Here is a 21,705-nt window from a genome sequence, read left to right as displayed (position 1 = left end):
GGATGAATAGCCTATGTCTCTTGTCTGGGTCTGGACCATTGACCCCATTGACCCCAGAAAAACCTGTGAGTGAGAGTTCACACCCTCCAGCCTGGTTACCCAGAAGCCCTCAGCCCATCTCTAGGAAGCACTTGTGCCCCTTCCTCCTGCAAATTCCCTTTTCTCAACCAAGCTCTGGAGGTGAGGTGAGACTTAGGGTCACTGAGGCATGTGGGAGCCCGTGGAAGTCCACTGAGCCACAAGACTGATTGATGCCATCCGACAGGGGGTGGGTATTTTCTGCAGGGTCCCAGGTGCCTGCTATGGCATCCCCCTTCTTCGCCTACGTGTCCTTTCCTCATCCACATTTCCGGACCCCAAGCATTGCCTGCCTGACTTCAGCTGTGGGTTCTAAAGCTTGACCTGATATCAGCGACCCTTGTCAGGAACAGGCAGGGCCTCTCCTGGCAGGGACTCCAGATCTGAAATGTCCATCTCAGACACACCTGCCAAGTCACATTCCAGCCGGCAGGTCACAGGATCACCTGGGGCGCTTTCTTCGGGGCTCTGAACTGTGGGAGAGCCTGAAGAGAGAGAGACATCAGGTTCACAGATGGGGACAGCCTCCTCTTCAGGACAAAGCCCCTTCAGAGAGGCTCTCTGGGGTGTAAGTGGTGACAAAGGACAGAGTTGCAGGCAGCAACCAGTCCCTTACCAATGCAGCAGATAATTCTGTTCTGGGATATTCCACAGAGATCTAAGGACTGACAGGCATCAACCTCTCTCCCAGATCCTGCCTCAGTTTCCACAGCTATATGCAAGGCTGTTCCTATGGCTGTTATCCTGAATTGGGTTCTTTGTATATGCTACCTCATCCGGACCTCACGGATGCCCCAGGAGGAGGCACTATCTAAACTTTATTTTACAACCAAAGTCTGGGGTGGAAGGGGTGCTGGGCATGTACCCGAAGTCTCCTTGACTGGCAAGGAGCAAACAAGGCTGTGTTCTACATGAACAGGACTAAACAATATTTCTCCCAAGTATCACACCAACCCAAGGTGTGGGCATCATTACTCTTATTTCACCAGGAGAGAGGCTGGGCTTGACATGAGAAAGGACTTCCTGTGCTCCACATGAGTGGTGGTGGGGCCAGCACCAAGACCCTCCAACCCTATTCTGACCCCTTCCCCAAGAATACAAGTGCCCCTGTCCAAAGCCACAGCTGGAGCAGGGGTCATTCTCACAGTACCGATGTCTGGACCTCATAGAGACACATGTTGGCCTCTGGAGGACGAAGGGACAGCGTTGTGGGGAGCTGTCTCAGACACACGTTTGTAACTCTGTCACACTGAACAGGGGACCCCTAAGTGACAGTTCTTAAAAAGAATCCCTGAAGCAGAGGGCCTTGTTGGGGATGACTTGGGCAACCTGCCTGCTCCTCTGTGAGAAGACAGGTACAATGGCTCTGTTGTGCTGGGTAGAAAAGCTACGCCAGTTCCTGGAGCCAGAGCCGTGGTGTTAGCGCCTGTGCTGGGAGTTCATTCACATTTGCTCCTGTGGCTTTGTTATTATTTCTGCCATGTTGTGGGTTGAATCTCTAGCTAGGTATGGACTAGGCCAGTAGTCGACCACGGAACTCTAGCCTCAGCCCTGTTTTGGCTTCACCTTAAACCTGGGTTCTGCTTTTCATTTTTAGACAGGCTCTCAACAGATTGCCCAGGATAGCCTTGAATTCACTCTGTAGCCCAAGTCAGACTTTGAATTCAAGATCCATCTGGCTCACCGTCCCCCCCCCCCCCAAGTACCTAGAATTACAGGTCTATGTGACCCAACTAGGTGAGCCTCGTGTTTTAAGACTCCCGGATAATGGGAGGCTGTAGCTGTGAAGAGCAGAGAGCTTGTTAGGCCCAGTGCTCTACCCCTGGTGACTAGGCACCCCCTCCAGCCACAGCAGCTAGTTAGCTTTCTTATTTCCTCGGCATCTCAGAAACACCGAAGAGGAGCTGAGGAGGAACTCTTAGCTCAGTGAACTCTAAGGCAATGTTTCTAGGGTGAGCTGGGTGGTGGAGAGGGAGGAGTTGGTGAAAGCAGAAAGTCATGTTCATCCTTGCCAGAGAAGGGGATTAAGTGGGTCTCAAAGGACCCCTAAGACAGCCTGTGTCTACCCCTTCATGGTTATTGCTCTTAGCCTGGTCTAAAACAAGCCCAGGAAAGGGGTCCAACACAGGACAGGCCCCATCAACAGAGAACAAGTGGTTGACCCTCTGAGTCCTGGCCTTTCCACCTTCCTACTGCAAGGGTCAGAGGAAACCCAGGGCTCTAGAACAGGACCCCCTCTTCTGGGCCTTCTTTGGGCCAGCCCAGGCCAGAAAGAATGTATCTAGAACTTAGGGGGCAGGCCTCCTTCCCTCAGTGCCCTCTGAATCCCAAGTGCTTGTCTTCCTGCTGTCTTCTGCTTGGCCCTACAGGGTTACTCAGCGGGCACACAGGCAGGCGAGTCTCCTCTGTGAACTGTGAGGAAGAATTTAGCTTAGGGCAGCAGAACTAAGGCGTGTAGGGACCCATGGGACGATAAGGTCATCTCAAATGACAGAGGGGATGTTGAGAGTGAGAATGGTCCCCTCCCCTGTGTCTCTACTCCTTGCTGGATCTAATACTTGGAGCAAGTCCCACATGACCCCAGCTTTGCCTGTGAAGTAGGGCTGGGAAGACTTCAAGAGTCTTAAGAGTTCATTCTCACTGGAACGTACCTGACCTCCCTTCCCAGCATCCTCCAGGATTAAGCCCTTGTCCCCACTTCACCCCATGGTGTCCAGGCCCTGAAAGGACTTCCTCTGTAGTCTATCCCAAGAATAGAGTTCTACACAAAACCTCCAAATCACCCTTTTCTGGAGAGAGTGATTCTGGCTGTGGACAAGGTCCAGCTTATCAACAGCGGGAGGCCACGGCTCCAGCCCTTGGGACTGCTGGAATGCAGGCCCCTCCCACCGGAAAGGGAAGGGGAGGATCTCTAGGCTGTCAGCTCCTACAGTAGCCCCAGACACTGGACTCAGGAGACAGTACGGTTCCAGGAATCGGCCGACCCTAGTCAACACCTTCTGACCAGGCGGAACGCTGGTCATGCTTCTGAACGCTGCAGAGAGCATCTCCTCAGTCACAGCCAACCCTGGGTGTGAACAAATGACCAGCCCTGCCATCCAGACCCTGGAATGGCTCCGCCCATCCCCAGGCCCTGGCAACTGACATTGTGCTGACAGGCCTTTCTTCACAGTCCCACCCAGAGATCCCAGTCTCTTGAGCCCTCCTGGTGGTTATGAAGTCAGAAGTCTTAGGAAGCATTGTAAGGACCCGTGGATCCTGCCCTAACACCTCACTCCACCTCGTGCTAAGACAGGGGTAGGGGTAGCTCACTGTGGCTTTATTGAAGAATAAAGTCTCAAGTGAGGATTAGACATAGCAAATTCTAGAAAGCTCTGGGGTCCTCCAGATTCCTTGAGAACTGGTATTGCCATCCAAACTTTCCCTATTCCAAACAAGATAAGGTAGAGCCAGAGAATAAAAGGAGATGGGGCGTGCAAAGCCAGGCCCCCGACTCCCTCTCTCCCTCACATCACACCCCACATGGTCATTTCTCCATCCACCTGGTTGCTCCAAGCATCTTCGATGCATCAGGAACTGTCCTGGACACCAGAGACTCAGCTCAGGAAAAGGTGGCCCCTGTACTCCAGATATCTACTTGTCAGGGGAGGCAGAGCCTGGAAACTACATCATGCAAATACAGAAATACTAAATCTTTGGCTGGCTCAGCAGGGAAGGGTGATTGCCACAAAACCTGATGACTACCTACTTGATAGAAGGAGAGAATAAACTCCCACAAGTTGCCCTTTGACCTTCATCCACCAACCATGGCATACACATCTGTGTATGTGAGGTTGCATGCACACACACATGCACGCATGCATTCACGTGCAAATGCATGCACACACCCCTATATGTGTGTGTGAAAAAAATTAAATTTAAAGTAAAACTGTTCAAAATCACTCTGTACAAGGGGGGAGGTGGGTTGCAGGGCAATAGTCCATAACGTACAGGGAAGAACTGTGACTGGACCAGGTGACATCAAGCGAGGGGTGGTCATGGGCGGATTGAGGCAGTTTGGACAGCAGAGTGGATGGGACTTGCTGATGGGAAGGATAACCGTGTTGGGGAAAGGGAGCAGTCTGTGGGAGTCAGAAGGGAATAGAACAAGCGGGCCTGGCCCTGGGTCTTTGATGTGAGCAAGGGGTGGAGGCTGATCACTTATCAGATGCAAAATGAAGCTGGAGCGTAGCAGGTTTTGTGAAAGAGATTCAAGGCTGCTGCTGGAGACGTCCTGATTAATCTTGAGACAGCCGGGGAAGGCAAGGCTGCCACTAAAAGGAGAAATCAAAGCTAAGACAGAAACCCATGAGATAGGAATAATACTGAAAGTCAGGTGCCGCATGAGACCAGCTGGGGACGGCAGAGTGCCCCAGCCTTCCTGTGACACTGGAATATCAGCGAGAATGGCCAGAGGGCAGAGGGCTTGCTGGTGCACAGGCCCGGAATCTTCCAGCCAGGAGAGGGGGAGGCAGAAGGACTGGGAGCCAGAGTCCAGCCTGGACTACCCAGAGAAACAGTCTTGGGGACCCGCAGGCTGGGGGTTTAGTGACAAAGGGCTTGCCCAGGGTGGACAAGGCCCTGGCTGGGAGATGGGGGAAGGGAAGGAGGATGAACTTCAGGACAGTGTTTCCCCAAAGGTCAGGAGGAGCATTCCACTAGAGAGAGCGGTCAGTCTTGCCCACAGCTGCCGTGAGGTCAAATCAGGAGACTCAGTGGGTTTGCCACCATCATGGTCAAAGCGACATTGGCCATGGAGTGTTATGCTCTACAGCTCCTTCCAGGCCCAAAGGAAAGGAAGGGGGGTTGGGGTGGGTGATCTTCTGTACTTGTAGATCCTGAATTGGAACAGAAACCATATTGAAGAGAGGCAGGCATGGCAGCCCCTCCTTTTCAAGCCTCCTGCAGAAGCCCAGGGGTAGTGATCCTTAGGTCTATTATAGTCTATTGTGAAAATGATGCCCAGGTCCAACAAGTATATGGGCTGGGACACCCAGCCAGGACTGGCCACTCAGCTTTTCCTATACAGCTCCCTCCCTTCCAATCCTGCCAGCTCCAAAAACCTCCCACCTCCCCATCGTTGCTGCCCTTTGACCCCTTCTGTCAGCTCCCAGCAGTCCTGGCCTCTCGTTCCCTCTTCTGAGAAAGCTGGTTTTTGTTTTGTTGTGTATTGTGTTGTGTTGTGTTTCCTCTTTGGTCCTTGCATGCCTGTCATCTTTGGTCAGCTGCATCTTCAGCCGGATCCCATGTCCTTTCCTCAGTCATTGTCGGATGCTCTTGTACCCTGTGCCAGGTTGTCAGGGGCCAGGGGAGGGCTGAAAGAGTATCCCAGAGCTTTAGGGGGACATCAGCCCGCAGGACAGGGGTGTGACGCTGCCTGGCTGGGACTTAGTTCAGCCCTGAACATCGCTGGGGACCCAAGGATGTCTCTGGGAGTGATCAGTAAGAGATCAGCCAGAAGGATGCTCTATTCTTCTCTGAGTGGAAAGATGAAATAGTTGAGGAGTGACTATCAGAAGTCCTGAAGAGGGAGTCCCTAGTAAAGCTAGCTGCCTGGCTAGCACTGCCACGCCCACCTCAGAGAAGGGAGGAGCTCAGGACACCAGAGCTCTTTTCAGTCCTGGGTGCTACCCAAAGACAATGTGGGATCCTGGCCACTAGTTCATGCTGTGTACCCTCCATCACCCCAACCCAAAACGCTGATCTGATCTCTGAGACCAGGGACGTCATCCACAATATCCTGGAGGACCCATGAAGGACCCTTTCCTGACCCTTCATGGTTCTGTGCTCTGTCGGCCCCAGCCTGCTTTAGCTTCAAACCAGAAGATATGAACATAGGGGATCCAGCACGCAGACACCATGGAGGCCCAGCTCACTCCCTGCATTCCTGACAGGGGGCTGCAGTGGTAATTAGCTGCTCACACATCCCCGGGGTTATTTTAAGTCTCGTTCTTCCCGGGTTTATTTTTAAAGTAACATTGGCACGTGGCTGGCCGGCTGCCCTTCCCAGGTGCCTGTGCCAATTTGGGCCAAGAATGGAGCTGGGCAAGATGAGACCCTTCCCCTAGGGTCTCCCACTGAAAGCCGGGGTTTCCTGAGCCCCTTATTGGATGGTTTTCGTTATACTAAAACCTAAACTCCAACCTAGGGCAGCAGCCGGCAGGCAGGCAGGCACCAGACCCTGGGAAGTTTCCATACCAGGCATAGCGTGACCTTGACCAAGCCGCATCACTACAGAACGCAGCCTCCCCGGTTCTCTGAGGGCTGAGCGATAGTGACACGCTTCTTACTTGCTGTCAAAACACTCAAGAGTGAGCCATAAACAAAGAGGGGACGCAGTGATCAACTCCCATGTGAGCAGGCTGCCCACCACCCTCCCATTGAGAGCCCTCTCAGTGTCCACTCCGCCCCTGCCCCTGGAGGAGTGTGTTCCGGGTCTCCCCTCATCCACCTGCTCAGAGACCTTCCTTCTCGTTTCCCACTCTCAGATGCTTGGAGACAGTATAAAGAGATGGTCCCACTCCACTGTGCACTTGCTGTGTGACCTTGAGCGAACACTTGACCTCTCTGGGGCTTAGTCGCCCCATCTTTAAATGGGGATAATAATAGTCCCCACTGAATAGGATTGCTGGAAGATTAAATGAGGTACATATATCAGCTTTCTCAGAGCAGTGCCTGGCACGTAGTAAGCGCTATATAAATGTTAGCTAGTATTGTTTTGAACTGGGGAGGAGAAATGATGACAGAAGTATTTAATCATTTGAATAAAGTCAAGTGCAGAGAAAGTCAGCTTGCCTGTATTCCAACCCTGGGACTCGGGAGAGGGAAGCGAGGAGCCAGAGCGGCTTTAAAAGCAGCTGGAGAGGGCCCGGTCCTGGGGAGGCTGCCTGGGTTGGAGTTCTTGGCACCATAAAAAGCAAGCTTGGGACACATGGGTGTAACTAGGCTGCGTGACTAGACCGTGGAAGCCAGGAAGTCGCTTCTGTTAGATTCTGGCTAGGCCCCTGTCATCTGTTCTGGGCTGTGAACAGGATGTAGATGGATGGCCAGGAAGACAGGTGGCTGGTGGAGGTCATTGGGAAGGCCAGGAAAGCAGGGGGTCAGAGAGAGTGGTAAGTCTGGGTGAGATGGGCTGGGGATGAATGTGTAGCCTCTGGGCTCTTGGTGAAAGGCGATGTCTCCAGGCAGCAACAGCAAAGGAAAAGCCCTGTGGTCTCATTCTTTATAGGAGCATTTCCAACGGGGTGTAGGGGTGAGTGAAGTGTGTGTCCGTACAGACTGGAGCCTCTAAGTAGAGTCCTGTCTCCTTGAAGAGGGAGAGAGGACTTACAAGAGGAAGAAGCCCCAAGCCCTCATCCCTTCATGGCCTTCAAGTAGAGGTAATGAGGGGGCAGCAACTGCAGTGGTTCTAAAAACCACTCCCTTATTGCTGCACAGCGTCTCCGAGAGTGGTCACCCTGTAGCTCATCTGATTCTTACACTCGGCACTTGATGGTGGACAGAGTCATGCTACGAGGTCACGTGGAGGCGGCCGATGTGCGTCAGTGTGTATGTGCATGTGCTCATGTGTGCACACGCGTGAGTGTGTGTGTGTGTGTGTGTGTGTACGCACGTGCGCGCACGCACTAACTACGTGCATGAGTGAACGTTGAGGGCGAGGCCCCCACATCTGTAGACTGGCTCAGGGGAAAGAAGGTTCCAGCAGCTGCTGCAGGCCGAAGTCCCTGTTGCCTAGAGTCCCTCTTCTCCCAGGCGCAACGCCAGCCTCCACCATCTGAGCTCCTGAGCCCTGGGGAGGGTGCTGAGCCTAAGAAAAGCCTCCCTTCACAGCTCTTGGCATCTGCTCCAACATTCCCTGCCAGCCCAGTGCTGTCTGGGCCACTAGCCATGACCAGGAAGGAAAGCAGGGAGCAGGTGATAGAGAAAGGATGCCCCAAGGCCTCTCCCCATCCCCAGCCATCCATCAAGACTGGCCTCCACGCATCTGCTGGGCTTCTGCCATAGACACTGGGTGCAGTGGGCCAGCAGGAGAAGGACCTGCTCCTACCCACATTGCAATGCCTGGCAGAGAATGGGGAAGACAGAAGGTGCCCTTCTATCAGCTAAGGGACACGGAAAGGTGTGCCAGGAGAAGCAGCCCCATATCTAATCCGAGAGGACAGAGGCGATCCAGGAGGGAACTCCAGCCTGTAGCCACACCGGGAGCAAGTGCGCAGGGGAAGAGCAATGCTCAGAGGCGGAGTTGGCAGGGAACCCTTGGTACAGAATAGCCTGAAGGTTTATGAGATTTGGGAAGTAGCCGGTCCAGATAGGGGTGTGTTGGAGCCTAGATTTACACCCTGTGTGCTGGACCTGGACCCTTTCACTATCTTATGTAAATTCAGGGGATAAGGAAGATTTTGGAGGATGGAGTGGCGACTCCGAGCTGTTCTGGAAAAAAGTACAGACACACTAATAACATCTCCTGTGTCTGAAGATTCTCCAGCACACACATGCCAGGCCTTGAACTACATACTTTCCATTTAGCCTTTCCAACCCCACGGTCACCCAGTTGCCTCATCAGATTGGACCAAAGATGTCATAAGTGTGGCAGAAGAAGCAGCTGTCCCCGCCCCCATGGGGGAGAGACTGAACTTTCCAAGACCCCTGTCCCTAGCTGTAGAACTGACACTGTCCCAGCCCAGGGGTTTTGCAGGGCTAAAGGGCAGAGTGGGACTAGAATGTCCCATCCCCATTGTACTGTACTATATACACCCGATATGGGGCCCCAGAAATCTGGCTGCTAGGCCCTTCTGTTGCGCTCACCATGCAGGCACCCTGGATTCGTGTATAGGGCTGGGCATCCCATATGCAGGGCCTGGGACTTAGCCAGTGCCTCTTTGGAGCAGGGCAAGTAACGGGACTTCTGCAAAGAAGCAATAGCTTTTAGCCAGGGTCAAAGGGCATCAACCAGAGCCAGGCAGCTCCCTCCAGTCTCCAGGCTGAGCTCCCCCTGTCTCTGATTTGTTCAGCCAGACCCTGGCTTCTTTATCCACCACTGTGACTTGCCTCACCATGCTTTTGCCTCACCATGGTCTCAGGCAGGACTCAAATTGTCACTACCCTGCAGCTCAGCTCCCCAGATCTTGGGTGAGCCTAAACCTTGGTAATAGTTCATATAGGTTGTGTATGTCCTCTTGGCTTTGGTGTTTGACCCTGCTTCCATTCACTGTGGCCTGGACCAGGGTGACGATAAGAGAAACTGCTTTAACTGGAGCTGCTGTGGAAAGCAGCACCCCAAAGAGGCAGGAGAGAGCAGAAGGCCCACCAAGTCTGCCACAGATGGCCGCTTCTAGCCCTGGCACTTACCCTCCACCTCTCCACCCTCCCCTCCAGCGCTGTCTGCCTCAGGGCCATACTGAAACCTCTCAGGATGGCCATAGAGAATTTCTAGGAGCTGCTCTCGGGAAGGAAAGGCCTCGTGGCCTCCAAGTTGTAAGATCCCCAGAGACAGAGAGCAGGGACCATGTTCAGGAGACAAAGACTTTAGACAGGACAGTTTCCTCCAGAATCACATAATTTGAGCACCTACGGCACACACGGGTGCTACGACTCTCAGATCAAGTATGTCAACTATTGGGCTCTGCTGTGAGGGGCTTAGAGTCAAAGGTCTGCTGGACAGGATATCCACATACTACTGACAAGATAAGAGGCTCACGGGGTACCCTAGGTAGTCAGACACCTGAGAGTGCCTGAACTTTGAAGACCCCAAGACTAGGCTGAATCATGACCATGGTCACTTTTATATGATGACCTTGGGCAGGTAATATTTCACCTCTCCGAGTCTTCTGCAATTTCCTCATCAGAACAGAGCTGGTGCTGGCCAGTCAGAGAGTTGTGGTGAGGAGCAGAGGTGTTGACCAAAGGTGCCTGCTTCCCTGGTGCTGTGGCCATTACTCTCAAAGGCACCGGGAACAGAAGAGCCTGGACTTGTAGTTTCATTTCTGTTGCCATGAAAAAACCAAAACAACAACAACAACAAAAAAAAAAACCCACACAACTTAAGGGATAAAAGGTTTATTTTGGCTCAGTTTCAGGTGACAGTCCATTATTGCAGGGTCTTGGAGCAGCTGGCCACACCACACCCACAGTCCAGAGCAGAGAGAAATGAGAGCGTGTGTACCTGCTTGTCCTCAGCCCATTCTCTATATTTATACAGTCTGGGATCCAAGTCCAGGGAATGGCGCCACCCACGATGCGTGAGTCTTCCTACCTCAACCAGAGGAATCAAGGCAGTCCCTCAAAGACATACCCGCAAGCCAACTTGATCTAAATGGCCCTTCGGGTCGACTCTTTGCAGGTGATTCTAGATCATGTTGTATTGATAATTAAAATGAACCATCAATCCTAGGCTGTGTTCTGGCCAATGTGCTTCCTCCTTCCTCTCTCCCTCCCTCCATCTCTCTCTCCCTCCCTCCCTCCCTTTCTCCTTCCTTCCCTCCCTCCTTTCCTTCTTACACTCCACCCTCCATATCCCCAGACTCCACACAGGGAGAAAGGGGAAGAAGCAGAATTCAGGTCATTCCGAGGCCCTAACCACCTTTCCAAGCCCTTAAGTGTTCAGCACCACAATATGTAGTGGACCACTTGCCTCCTACAAGACAGAGAAGTAAACGCAGCCTTAATCATGGTGGCATGACTTGTGGTGAGGAGTGACCATGCTAGCCACTGTCACTAAGAAAAGCTAAGTGCATGGGGAGTGGGGGGGGGGCACGTTCTCAGGGACTGGGAGTAGGAGGACGCCCTCTTAGAAGAAAGCAATGTGGGAAGGTGGGACTCACAGAACCAAGCCCACATCAATGCAGGAGGGCTACTGAGCGAGGCCAGAGCAGGAGAGTGGTCTTCGCGGACATTCCGTTCACCCCAAAATGTTCTACAAACAAATTTATTGTCTTTTTTAAATGGTAAGTAGCAGGATAAGCGAATCAAAATAGCAAAAAAAAAAAAAAAAAAGGAAGCAAGAATAGAGAATGCCCTCAGACATTGACCTTGAACCGATATGTAATGACATGGTCCAGATTTCACTCTGATCTGGGTACTGTTTACAGTGTCTAGAGCCACCCCCAGAGGCCACAGGAGCAGAAGATACAGCATTCCCAAACACTAGAGGTTGGCAAAGGTGCTGTGCCTTCCGACTCCCTGTCCTGGCTTCCTGGTCCTGCCTTCAGGGGATGGATCCCCATCCCTGGCACAGACTTGGAACTTCGGAGGGCAGATCTCTGCTTTTTGGTCTCCTCCCACCTGCACGCTGGCTAGTCTGTTCTCAAAAAGCACGACTTGGCTGTCCCATTTCTGCATCCTTCCTCAGCACTTAGCCTGGTGCCTGGTACAAAGTCAGAGGTGCTAAAGGAATGTTGGCTCAGCTAATCAATTACAGCAGGCGAAGAGGATGAAGCCATGCCTGTCATACTCATTTTCCACCTGATATTCTTGAGATTGACAAAGTGTCACAACCTTCGGGGGTGTCTGCTTCCTGCCCAGTCTCCCCAAGTGCCCAGGTTTCCTCTGCCAGAGGCCAGTGTCATTTCTGGGACTGATCCCGAGCTCCTCAACAAGATCCACCTTCTGCTCTCTGACTCAGGATGCTGGTGGGGTCCTTGTTGGGGACCCAGTGCAGACTTGGGCTCGGTACAGGTGGGAAAGGCAGAGAGGGAGGAAGACCTGTTGTTAGAGATGAGCCTGCTGCTTGCTCATCCCTTGATGCTGCTTAACCCTAAGAGGAGAGTTCATGAAGGTTCCATTGAGATGTCCCATGGACCCTGATCCTTGACCCTGAAGCCCGGGAGGTCATTAATATGAGAAACAAAAGTGTAGTATGTGGCCTGGGAAGAACTGGCTGTCACTGACCTGGATGGCCTTGACAAATTATCCAACCCTTCAGCTTAGACTCCTTCCCTGGAGATCCTGGTCAGCTGCCTTCCGTACTTCACCATCCATGATGCTAGCATCAGCTACCAGCCATGGTGCCAGGCCTGAATACATCCCTTGACTGCCATTCACTAGCTGTGTGTGTAGGGGTGGGGGGTGGAGGTAGGTGTTATGAAAATCTTCTCTGCCTCGGTTTTCTCATCTACAAAGTGAAGATCATCCATAGCTGGTAAAATTTCTGAGAAGATGAAGTAAAAAGTGAGAGAGAGAGAGAGAGAGAGAGAGAGAGAGAGAGTTGTGTAAAGCTCTGGAACCCAAATGTTCAGTAAATGTGGGCTGAGTCCAGTGCTATTACTAGGGCTGCGTTACTGAGAAGCACAGGTTACCACCACCACCACCATCACCAATACCACCCTGAGCCCTAGAAGCCAGGAGGGGCCAAAATGAGACACATCTAGGTAGTATCTGGAGGTGAAGGGGCAAAAGAATGGGAGACTCAAGGGTTCTGAAGACAAGTCTGTAAGACTAAAAGGTGTAGGGATGGAGATTTGGGTGCCTTGGGGTTCCACAAGCAGTAGAGACGACGACGAGATTTCCCCTTGGCCGCTACTTCCTCCTGACTCTGAGAAGAGGCTGTCTAGGAGAACTGGGATTTGAACCTTTGGATGCCTCCCACCTGCTAAAACTGAGGCAGTTATTTCTCAGAGTGAAGCAGGCAGGCTCCTCCACACTCTCTTCCTCTCCCAAAAATTTGAACAGTATAGACCAAGACTGTGATCTGATTGTGCAACCAGAGACCCAGTCATTGCTTTGGACACCCAAAATTCCCCTTGGTCCTTGGCTAACTGCCACTAAGACCATTACTCTCTCTTTGATTTGGGACTAGAAGTTGTGGCTCCTCTGAGACTCTAAAACCCTAGGTGCTGAGGGGCCTAAAACATCTCCCCTGGCCTCTTTATATTCTACAAAAGGCCTCAAAGCCCAGAGAGGACCAGGTCTTGTCTGTGGCCTATATCATGACACCTGGTACAGTGAGTGGCCTGGGGTCAGTTAGCCTTCCCAGAATCCCCAGGATGTCTGTCCTTCCATATACCAGTATCTCCCAGAGCCTCATAGTAGATTTAGCCTCCCCATCTTCAGGCTGTTCCAAACTCAGAGATTTATGCAGAGGCAGCTCTGTCCCAAACTACTTCCCAGGTATGAGGAGGGCATAAGGCACAAAAGATACAAAGACCCTGCCCTGGGGTAGCTTACAGTTTAGCCCTGAGCATCACATACAATGTGCCCCTTCCATCTCCTGCCTCCTGGCTTCCTCCTTTCCCTTCCCACACCCCTTCCTGAGACCCCCCCCTCCCTCCACCCACCAAGTTCTCTTTTTCTCACTAGCTCAGGTCTGAGCACTTGTCAACCAAGCTATGCTGAGGACCCCGAGTGAAGTCCCCTGCTCCCAATCTCCCACAGCCACGTCCCCTCCGTTTCTACCCAGGGATGTGAGGAAATTCACATTTGTTTTTCTTGTCCCTTTCCTACCCTGGAATTACCAAGGGTTCCACATTGCCTTCCAGGTAAGATTCTTTCTCTTGAGCTCTGCAAATGTTAACCCTTGCCCACCAAAACAACTCTCAATTTTCAATCAAACTTCCTGCAGCAAGAACACCAGGAAGATTTTGTTGTTGTTAGATGTTATTATTTTCATCATTCTGATCAGGCCCACACAGTGGTGCACTCTGGTAGGCTCAGCACTCAGGAGGCTGAGGCAGAAGGATCACTTGAGCCTAGATGTCGCAAGCCCAGCAATGTGGTAAGACCCTGCCTAATAATATAAATTGCTACTGTTACTATTATTAATGTAGTTCTACCTATAAAAGTATTAGAGGGTTGGATATATACCTCAGTGGTAGAGCACTTGCTTAGTATGTGCAAGGTCCTTGGATCAACCCTCAGTACTATAAAAAAACAACAACAATAATAATGGATTGTTTTTGTAGAACATGTAAAACAGTGTGAAAAGGAAATTAAAATCAATAATAAGCTCATTATTCATGGATAAACTCTGTGAGCTCTCTGTCGCCTCTCTAGCTCTTTCTCTGTGTGTATGCATATGCACTTTTTGTCTTTACAGATTTAGGGTAGGATCCCACCGTACAGAAAGCATTGTGCCTACTGTTTTTGACATAATACAGTGGTTTTCTGTGTAATTAAGAGACTCCTCAGGAATAGCACTTTAATGGCTGTGCAATATTCCATCCCATAAATATACCTTAATATGTTTAACTAAACCCTATTGGTGAACATTTGGAGTGTTTACAATTTTTCACAATGAAAATGCTGCTATAAACATCCGTGTTCATAAATCTTTGCTCCGATCTCTGGTTATTTTCCCAGCAGAGATTCCTAGAAGTGGGACCTCAGGGTCCGGGTAGATGGCATTTCTAAGGATCTTGCTGTGTATATGAAACTACTTTCCTGGGAGAATCTGCTGCTCCCTACACATTGGTTACAGTGCCACCAGGGCCATTTTTTCTGTCCCTTATGTTTTTTCCTGTACATCTTAGCTTCAACAGCTCCTCCTGTGGGAAGTCTGTATCTTCCTTTTACCCTTAAGAGATCAGGACACATGCCACCTCCTTGTAGTCCTCTCTGACACCCCAGCTAGGGTTCTTCACCTCTGTCCCTCATTCTGCCGCTACCTTAATCACCCCCCAAACCAGTCAGCTCTGTCATGTACCTCAATAGCGAGTGTTGTAATTATCTTTGCTTTGGGGAGAAAAAAAGTAAACCTTTCAAGTGCTCCCCCAAAGGGTTTCATCTGATTTACTTGTACGTGGAAAATGTCTTGGGATCGAGAACCTCGGTTTGATCATCAGGTCTCCCTCTCCTGGTCATTTTCCCCAACCTTGAGTGTAGCCCAACTGCAAGCAAGTCTTGAGCTGAAGGACGCTTTTAACCTTGCCTTTTCTGTCCCTTGGCCTGGCCGGATGGACAAGGCCGCAACCCTTGGCAGCACTGGGGAAGTCAGAGAGGATAAGCCAGGATATTCTAGTCCTCACTCTGCCTGTGACTTGTTGTAGTGTGGATCTGGTCCTCTATGCCCCTCTAGGCCTTAGTTTACTCCTCTGTAAAATGGGCAAGTTGAACCACCCAAAGCCCAACACTGCAACATGAACCCCTTCTGAGGACCCTGCTTGAAATCTCTGCTCTAGACCTATGAGGCCCCTGGACAAAGCCAGCCTGGGGGGGATGGCCCAAAGGAGCTGGGCCCTGAGGCAGGCCTGGCTACAGGCCAGACTGTGTCTGCAAACACTGACCTTGGCTGCTGCCGGGATTTTCCATGACACCAGCACCCTCCTTCTCGACTCTCCCATTCCACATGGGCCTGGGAGGTTGGGGGCGGGGCACTGGAGTTCTTCTGCCTAAGAGGTCCCCAGTCAGTAATAGGGAGAGACACCTGTGGGTGAGAGACAGCTCAAGAGCGAGGGGGACATCGGGAAGTCAGGAACAGAAAGTGAGAGAGCCGCTGCTGTAGAGTGAGGGGCAGGAGCTGAAAACGGAGAGGTTGAGATGAAACCAAGAGGCCCCCGGGAAGGGGCAGGGCAGAGAGACAGGCGCCTTGCTGCAGAACTGTCCTTGCAGGAGTTCTGGCCTGCAGGGTGACAAACCCCAGACCTAGTTCTGTGTGCTCATCCCCACCCCCACTCACCTCCTTGGGGCTCTGGTGGCTCCTCCGATCTAGCTCTTGGCTGAGCCAGGCCTACAGTAGTGCGACTCCTTTGGGGCCTAGAGTGGCTTCATTTTGAGGGGAAGGGGTTGTAGCAAGGGCCAGAGTTGTGAGTCAACAAAAGATCCTAGGAGAGCTGGCCTTCCTTGCAATTAGGAGGGGTATTCGGGAGTCACCATCACAGATTGCACAGACTTCAAAGTCTTTATCTTCTAGGACTTTGGTCTTCCGGGTAGAACAGCGGTTGTTGATCAGCTGCCCCCGCCAGGCCCTGTGCATGACACCAAAGGGACTTGCCACTGCATGGAAAGAGTCCACCAAAAGGGAGAGCATGAGCAAGGCGGGGGGCGGGGGGGCGGGCTTCCTGGTGCTTTGAGGAATTCCTAGAAGCTTCTTGTACAAGATGGTGTCTAGTCTCTCAGAGTCCCAGAGGAGAGCGCCTGCACACTCTATGATGTCCACTAGGCCAACCACCCCTCCCGCTGCCCTCAGCTCAGGGCCTGGCTACCATCTGCCTTCCATTTCATCTCCTTTAATGCACCCACTCTGGTCCTGTGTCTCTCCTCCATACTGCTGGTGTCCCCAGACCTCCAGTCCTTTTAGGAGGCACAGTCCCTGAAAGTCACCTTTTCCAGGTGCCCATGACTCCAACCTGACTGCTCCTTTCCATCCCCAGGCAAGCAGGCCTTCTGCTATCCCTTCTCCAGCCTTCTGGAGCAGGCCCTGCCCAGAACCCCACCGTGCCCTCTTCCTTCTGCTCAACAAACCCGAGCAGCACCCCGTGTCGGGCCATCCCTCCCCCCCCATTTCCAGCCTCAACCCAGTATGCAAAGCCTTTGGGTGTCTCAGACCCCCCAGGTCACCTCATTCATCTTCCCCCTGAGACAGACATTAGCCCTGGCCAGGGCCGTATTTAACTCTAGATAAGAGAGTCTGCTGAGAGACAAGGGTATGGCAAGGAACTGCCAAGGTTCTAATCCGCCCAGTGATAGAGATCACAGAGTCAGAGAACAGCCTGGAAGAAGGACCCCAGAAGTTCTTGATGTGTTCAAGGAGCTCTTTCCAAACTAATCTCAGAAGAACCCTTGTTTAGTGATAAGCACTGTGAGAAAAATGTTCCATGGCCAAATCCATGAGAAACACATACCGCATTCTCCAGCTCGGCATAGGAACACAGACAAGTACGTCCTGTGTCAGTTAAGACACGTGATAAAAAAAAATTCTGTTTGTCCCTGTTTTCCTAAACTACCCTTTTCTTATCCAGCCTCTAATATACCATGGCGCTGATATTTGAGGAAATTAACCTCTAAGAAATACAGAACGCACCACACTGATGCTGAGGGGAAACTTTAATGATCATGCGATCCTGGAGACCCAAATACATCCACATTCACATCTCACATCTACCAGCTCACCAAATCTCCCCAACAACTCTACGAGGGCGATACCTCACTGTACCCCATTTCATAGATGAGAAAGTTGAGGCTCGGTGGGTGACGGAGCCTGGTTCAGGTGCAGGGTCTGTGTTCTTTGTGTCTCACTGAACTGCAGACTTCCTACCTATCTGCAGCTTTCCCAGCATACAAGGGTAACTTCCTTCGGCCTCACAGAATCAATTATCCCATGCTAATCTGAAGTTCTGATTGACAGGTGTGCTCTTAATTGATTCTGATGGGGGGAAATAAACTAATTAGAGTCTTAACAATCATCTACTTGGCGCCTGTTCTGTGTAGTAAAACACCACATTTGATCAACACTTCACAAACGGAGTCTTTGATCCTATGAGTGGTGGGTGAACAGAGAAAACACTAAAAGACATTCAGTACAGTTTTGGGGGTGTTTTGTTTTGTTTTGCTTTAAAGCAGGAATGGAAAGGGACAGCCCAGCACACAAAGCTAGTCACAGCCAAGCTCAGGGAAGACCCATACACTTTACTCCACTGAGGCTATGGCTAGGGGCCCACTTTGGGGCCAGCTAGGCCAAGGGTAGGAGGCAGACAGCATCTCACACACTCCCGAGGCCGTGGGGAGCAGGTGGCCAAGACCAGGCTATTAGCCAGCACTCAGAGTTCTGCCTTGAGTAGAGGGATCCAGGCCACTGGGAGAAGAGACCAGTAAGGGGGGCAGGGGCAGAAACAACCCCACCAGGCCCCACGGGTCTCTGAAAGCCAGAGCTACAACCAGCGTCCGAGTCCCTGACACCAGGAACTAAAAAGAACAGACATGTGAGGCTTTCAATGCCATCTTTTAGTTTCCTGGTGCCCTAAAATATTTATTAATATTTACTAATAATTTATTAATATTTACTAATAATTAACAATTATGTCCAGCCATGGCTTCCTCAGTCAAATTCTTTTTTTAAAGAGATTTTTTTTAAAAAATTACGCGCGCGCGCGCGCGCGCGTGTGTGTGTGTGTGTGTGTGTGTGTGTGTGTGTTCTATGGTGCATGTGTAGAACTCAGAGTTGGTTCTCTCCTTCTACCATGTGGGTCCTAGGAGTCAAACTCAGGTCATCAGGGTTGGCAGCAAATGCCTTTACGCACTGAGCCATCTTGCTGGTCCTGGTGGCTTCTGTGCTTCTAGTCCATCCCAGACCCACCTCTTAGTGAAGCTGCTTCTCGTGATGAGCTGTCAGCCCTGGCTGTGTGCGCGGGTAGAACGCGGTTTTAGAATCAGGTATCCTGGGCGGCAGCCTGGGCATGTCACCAGCTATAGGCCGGGAGCATGTGGCTTTCCCTTTCTGCTCCTCTGTGGCTTTATCCAGACAACCCAAGGACTGAACCACATGGATACTAAGAACCTTTATTTACATCTATGGTGATTCGGGACTGGAGACAGGGAGAGGAAGAGACAGCCCTAGTGAGTGCCCAGAGAGGCGCCCTCTAGAGTGTGTACACTCAGGATATGAGTGCTGACTGCTTGAACCAACAGGTACTGGGAAAGGGTACCCAAAGACTCAGCCCCAGAGAGTTAGCCCCCGTGTGTGTTGGTACCCAGAGGGACTGGCAGAGCCCCTCCCAACCAGAGACTCCCAACCAGAGGGAGCAATGGGCAATTCTTTTCACCTTCTTTAAAAAGCCAAACTAGGCAGGATGCTGCCCTGCTGCTGGGGGACAGGGTTGGCCAAACTCCCGGTGACTTCCCAGAAAGCCAGGGTCCCCTGAGACTGGCTCCACCCTAGCTGGCAGTCCTCCAAGCTAGGCACCCACGTCAGCAGGTCTTCAGGGCTCCTTTGCCCTTTCACCCAGTGACAATAAGACAGACAAAGGGATGGTTCACCCTCGGCCCCACAATGAAGGGCATCTGTCCCCAGGGCATCTTCTGGCCAGCACCTCCTATTCCCTCCTGTGCCTCGTCTGGTTCGAGACAGTACCTCAGGCTGAGGCTTCACATGGAATGTGCTTCCCTCTGGGCCTCAGTTTCCCTTCCTGACATGGCAGTGGCACAAATAGAGTCAGAAATGCCCAGTGACCACAGCCTCCTCAAAAGGCTCCTTGAAACTTCTCAAACCCAGTTGTCAAACAGAAGTCAGTCACAGGAGTGCCCTTGGGGGACGATTTTGAAGGCAAAGTTAAGTTTTTATCCTAAGGGTAAGAGTTTTTGATTAGTGACCCTGGCTCTTGGTAAGGAGTGGGGGCCAGCCTGGCCATCCGCCCCAAAGGTCAGGCACTCGCTCTGCCCCTGGTAGGAACCTCTAGTCAGGCCTGAATGAGTCACTCGAGATGGGGGTGTACTTATGGCTAAAGCTACGTTCTGAGCCCTGCGCCTCTTGGGAATAGGGAGCTGGGCAGGAGCAGAAGGATGAAGGGGAAAAGCACTGTGAGGGAGCTGGACGCACCTCAGGGTGCCAGATAAGGCTCCAGGGCAGTGCCTGGGGGCCATGGCTAGCAGGGTGGAGCAGGGTGGCAGTTTTGTAGGCAGAGGATACCAGGCAGGTGGGCACTGGGTTTTCCTGAAAAGCTGCCGTCTTGAATGGAATCCAAGGCAAGTTGCTAAGGGGTGGGGTGGTGGGGTAGAAGGGTTCCTTCTTCCAGTGGTGGCTATGAATGGCTCCCCGCCCCCACAGGACCCTGCTTCTTGGCCTGTGTTCTCAGGTGCTTTCCCAAGGGCCCCTCCCAGTTGTGCATTCCACAGGTTCCAGAATACTCTCCCAAGCATTTGTCTCCTTTACTCCCTGAGGCAGATCTGATAGGTTCTCAGGACGTGGAATGGCAGGGGAGGCAAATGAGCCCAGAGACAGAGAGAAAGTCGCCCAGGGTCACACAGCCAAGGCCATATCCATCATTCTGCTCTGCCTGTGGAACTTTGCCCCCAGTGTCATGCCTGGAGTGGGGTGGGGTTCGTACAGTGTGGGATGCTGGTCTGGGGGACAGGGAAGGACGGGACAAGAAGCCGCTCTGGCTGGTGGTTGTCTCGCTGCCTGGCTGTTGAGGTGAGTTGTGGTCTGGCTGTGGGGCCAAGCTGGCGGGCACAATTTGTTCTCACACTGCTGGGATGCGGACGAGCCAGGCACCGTGGCTCAACAGCTCAACGGCGCAGCCCCTGGCAGAAGAAGAGACACAGCCGCTGGCTAGATGCCGCGCCGAGGGCAGGGGAGCCACTCTCAGGACAGACCTGAAGCCTTCACACCCCAAACATCTGTTCCCAGACCTCTGTGAGCTTTGGGATAATGATGCCCATGGTTGGCAGAGGTGGTTCTCCTGGAACGCAGCTGTTCCCGAGCCTGGAGATCTCTTGGAAACGTGAGAGACCTCTGCCATCTCCTTCATTATTAATCAGTGAGCTATTGTTGGGCATTTGAGATGTACCAGGCTCCAGGCTAAGTGCCTCAATGCATTATCTCACTTATTCCCGCCAAGCCCTTGCTGTGGGTGACATACTAGCCCCATTTTACGTATATGAAAACTTGCAAAACTCATAATATCCCTGCCTGAAATACAGTCATGAAGTGTATTTGGGACTCCCTTGGAAGGTTAGAGGGCCCCATTATAGGTTCACCAGAGCTTCTCCCCGCCAAGTTGATGTTTAGTTCTATATAGTGGGGGCCCTACAGGTCATAGATGAGCCTTCCCAGAACCACCCACGTAAACCACTGATCACTTTCAGCTAGGAGGAATCCAGGAAAACTGCCTGGAAGAAGCAGTGTTTGGTCGACATTTCCAAAGATTCAGAAAAGGGGAAAATTTGGAAGCTCAACCCACATTCTTTCATTCTCATAATTATCTTAATAAAAGCTGAAGTGTTTATGCTCTCTGGCCTGGTAGGAGAAGCCAGTGGCCAGAACAAGGTTTCATTTTCAAATAAAGAGACACGATCAAAGAGAGAAAGTCATTTGTTCAAGGTCACAAGGCCACGACTAATAAGGCCAGAACTTGTGCCCAGAGTTTCTGGTTCTCATCCAAGGTCCTCCCTACCCCACCTCCCCCAGGTAGCCAGGAAGATTTTGCTGCCTCTCAAACTCTCACTCTCCTGCCTCAGCCTCACACACGCTGAGGTTACAGGCATGCACCATTACACACAGTTCGGGGCAGAATTTTTGGTAGTCGTTTGATGATCAGCTCAGGGGGGCAGAGTACAGGCTCAGACACGGAGGACAGACACAGAAGAGGAGAGGGCTACTCCTGAGGAACACTCAGGACTCCTGCCTTGCCAAGGGTGATGCACCACCCTCATGTGGACAGAACCTACTTTTGGACTAAGTCCCTTGGGAAGACCCCAGTCTCAGGCGGGTGGAAAACCTGGAGTACTTACTAATTCAGCTGTGGCAAGGGAGGGCCCTGCTAGGCCAGCTGCCCAGGGAAGTTGCAAGTTCCCAGTGGCCTTCACCCCGCCCCACCCTACCCCGCCCCACCCTGCCCCAATAAGCTTTGGCTGCTGCAGGGAAACCGTCAAGAAGCAAGAAAACATTCATGCCTCGATTTCCCTCTCCCCACAGTGAATCATCATGTCAGAAGCCATTCCATC

The 21,705-nt window shown here is 51.9% G+C and overlaps 1 protein-coding gene across 1 annotated transcript in view; it reads left to right on the top strand.

Annotated features, from left to right (window-relative positions):
- The window catches only part of LOC121439678 (potassium channel subfamily K member 3), a 36,536-nt gene that overhangs the window by 10,888 nt on the left and 3,943 nt on the right, over positions 1 to 21,705 (top strand). The window lies entirely within an intron of this gene.

This window comes from Microtus oregoni, unplaced genomic scaffold, assembly GCF_018167655.1.
Source record: "Microtus oregoni isolate MIOR12 unplaced genomic scaffold, Mior012 000062F_ref0000492, whole genome shotgun sequence".
Lineage (NCBI taxonomy): Eukaryota > Metazoa > Chordata > Mammalia > Rodentia > Cricetidae > Microtus > Microtus oregoni.
This window is presented reverse-complemented; position numbering and strand designations above follow the sequence as displayed.